This window comes from Triticum dicoccoides, chromosome 5B (genome assembly GCF_002162155.2).
Source record: "Triticum dicoccoides isolate Atlit2015 ecotype Zavitan chromosome 5B, WEW_v2.0, whole genome shotgun sequence".
Classification (NCBI taxonomy): domain Eukaryota; kingdom Viridiplantae; phylum Streptophyta; class Magnoliopsida; order Poales; family Poaceae; genus Triticum; species Triticum dicoccoides.
Window position 1 is genome coordinate 528,768,525 of NC_041389.1, and position 3,802 is coordinate 528,772,326.

Here is a 3,802-nt window from a genome sequence, read left to right on the forward strand (position 1 = left end):
GGCGAAGGAGACGGCGGACGCGGCGGAGGAGGCCATGAGGGAGACGGGACAGGGGGAGAGGCCGGCGCGGTGGGGGTGGGTGGGTGGGTGGTGGAGGCGGCGGTCGGGGCGGCAAGGCAACACAGCAGCAGCAGCAGGAGGGTTGGATGCGCGTCCAAGGAAGTTAGCGGGGCCGTCTTATAGCGCGGGCCGGGCTTTGCACGTGGGCGCGGGCATCGGGCGTATCGACCGACGCGGCTGGCTGGCTGGCGGAGGTCACGAGGCCCGGCCCATGACGATCTCTGCAGAGAGAGTCTCGATGCCTCCGTCCCCCGTCGCCCCGGCCCCACCTGCCAGCGCGACGGGCCCGGCTGGCCTATTCATCATCAACGGTGCTGCGTCGTTTGTCTTAGGAAGGAAAACCCGGTGGCGTGCTGGTGCTAGGCTGGCTCGTGGCGGCGCCCGCTGTTTTTGGCCGGACGTGTTCTCGTGTTCTCGTGTGGTTGAGCCGATTGATCGCTCTTGTTTCGGTACGGGTGAGTGAGGTAGGTGTAGGTTGGAGAGCGAGGAACGTATACCACGGAAGATGGCACGACCAGCTCTCAATAACTAAGAATACTAGTCTTTTTTTTTCTTTTTTTGGTAAAACTTTTAATCTATTCATCTTCAATCATGGTAGATTGATAGTACAACGAACACTAAAAATAATAAAAAATTGCATCCAAATCCGTAGACCACCTAACGACGACTATAAACACTGAAGCGAGCAAAATGTTGATAGAGGTTAAATACGAGTCGGGGGTAGGGTACAAAACGGATGGGATAGCGGGTATAAATTCAATGTTGATTTTAGCCAGGTGATGAGCAAAATGTTCATACGAGCTAGTAAATTATTAGTTTCATTTCATGAGATAAAGCGGGATGCCACTTAGTCAAGAGGTGCCAGCACTGGCTGAACCAGAGAGCCCCACTTCGGCGCCTGTTGTGCCACACTATGAATGGTTCTGGGTCTCGTTCGTTCGCCTTTTCTCTTGCTCTTAGGTAGGCCATTTGCATTTTGCTAAAAAAATAATAATAAGGTAGGCCGTTCACACACCCAAAAAAAATGGTAGGTCGTTTGCACTAGTTTGTATTTTGGCTTGATTTTTCTGCTCCCTTGGTCTTGGAGTTAACGGATTTAAAAAACAGAGAAATCAAAACAATATTATGGGTTTAAAATGGTCTGTGAATTTGAAAACTGTTTTGTGGATCTGAAGAAGAAAATCAATGATTTATAAAATAACGAATTTGAAAAAAAACTCATAGATTTGAAAAAATATCATGAATCTGAAAAAGTTCACAAATTTTTAAAAAGTGCATGAATTTCACAAAAGTTTGAATTTTTAAAAAGTTCATGAAAAAAATTTAAAAATCATATATTATGAAAATAAATCATCATTTTTGAAAAAACACAAAATTAAAAAATTTCACAGATTCGGAAAACATTCATGAGCTTCTAAAGAGATCATGGATTGAAAAAAATTCACAGGGTTGGAAAAAGTTCATGATTTCTAAAAATCATGGATTTGAAAAAAAGTTCTTGACTTTGTGGAAAGTTCATGAATTTAAATAAAGTTCATGATTTTTGTAAAAAAATTGTGAATTAAGAAAAGAAAAAACAAATGGAAAAAAGAAACAGTGAACAAAAAAGAAGAAGAAATGGTCAAATGGAAGAAGAAAACGATAGGGGACGCGATGTTTTTTTAGTGTTACATTTGGCACAAGGAGAATAAAAGATGTAAGTGGGCACAATAAGTAAGCTTTCCCATTTGATTGTCGCCGCCGGGAGTAAACCTGAAGCGTTGGGGTTTGAATCTCTCATATACACTCATATTTTATGAAGGATAAAAAAAGAAAACAAAGAAAATGGGCTGGGCTCGGGACGGAGAGGGTTATGTGCAAATAACAGTGTAACGGGTGCCTTAGATAGGAGTTGGGGTTGAACCGTGGAGAGTAAATTGTACCGGCGATATATGAACTTGTCTTGTCGGCCCCTTTAGTCTATTAGAGCATCTACAGCGGGGCTCCCCCAAACCCATTGTACGTTAGGGGAATGGCTTGGTCACTAACCGGTTAAAAGAAATCAACCCAAACGGGCTCCTCATGCCGGCCCCATATGCTCGAAATGACCGACACCCCTCATATCCCGCCCATATTTGAAGAAAAAATGGGGAGGCTGATACGTCTTCGTCGTATCTATAATTTTTGATTGTTCCATGCCAATATTCTACAATTTTCATATACTTTTGTCAACTTTTTATACTATTTTTGGGACTAACATATTGATCCAGTGCCCAGTGCCAGTTCCTGTCTGTTGCATGTTTTTTGTTTCGCAGAAACCCAATATCAAACAGAGTCCAAACGGGATAAAAACGGATGGAGATTTTTTTTGAAATATTTATGATTTTTGGGAAGTAAAATCAACGCGAAACGGTGTCCGGGGTGGCCACGAGACAGGGGGGCGCGCCCTCCCCCCTGGGCGCGGTCTGGGCTCTCGTGGGCCACCCGTAAGGCGGTTGACGCTCTTCTTTTGATGCGAGAAAGCTAATTTTATGAGAAAGATCTGGGCGAAAGATTCACCCCAGTCGGAGTTACGGATCTCCGTATATTTAAAAAACGGTAAAGGGGTAGAATCTGAGAACGCAGAAACAGAGAGATAGATCCAATCTCGGAGGGGCTCTCGCCCCTCCCAAGCCATGGGAGCCAAGGACCAGAGGGGAAACCCTTCTCCCATCTAGGGAGGAGATCAAGGAAGAAGAAGAAGAAGGGGGGCTCTCTCCCCCTTGCTTCCGGTGGCGCCGAAGCGCTGCCGGGGGCCATCATCATCACCGCGATCTTCACCAACACCGTCGCCATCTTCACCAACATCTCCACCAACTCTTCCTCCCTCTATGCAGCGGTGTAACCTCTCTCTTACCCGCTGTAATCTCTACTTAAACATGATGCTCAACGCTATATATTATTCCCTAATGATGTATGGCTATCTTATGATGTTTGAGTAGATCCGTTTTGTCCTATGGGTTAATTGATGATCGTGATTGGCTTGAGTTGCATGTTTTATTATTGGTGATGTCCTATTGTGCCCTCCGTGTCGCGCAAGCGTGAGGGATTCCCGTTGTAGGGTTTGCAATATGTTTATGATTTGCTTATGGTGGGTTGCGTGAGTGACTGAAACACAAACCCGAGTAAGTAGGTTGTTTGCGTATGGGATAAAAGGGGACTTGATACTTTAATGCTATGATTGGGTTTTACCTTAATGAATCTTTAGTAGTTGCGGACGCTTGCTAGAGTTCCAATCATAAGTGCATATGATCCAAGTAGAGAAAGTATGTTAGCTTATGCCTCTCCCTCAAATAGAATTACAACAATGATTACCGGTCTAGTTATCGATTGCCTTGGACAAATAACTTTCTCGTAACAAAAAGCTCTCTACTAATATTTACTTTATTACATCTTTATCTAAACAGCCCCTGGCTTTTATTTACATGTTCTCTATTATCTTGCAAACCTATCCTACAACACCTACAAAGTATCTCTAGTTTCATACTTGTTCTAGGTAAAGCGAACGTCAAGCATGCCTAGAGTCGTATCAGTGGCCGATAGGACTTGAGAGAGTATTTGTTCTACTTTAGCTCCTCGTTGGGTTTGACACTCTTACTTATCGAAAGAGGCTACAACTATCCCGTATACTTGCGGGTTATCAGAGGCCCAGACGCGTCTGCCACGTCGGACTGACTACAGAGACCCACACGAAAACCCGCATAAACCCGTTTGTCTGACGGAC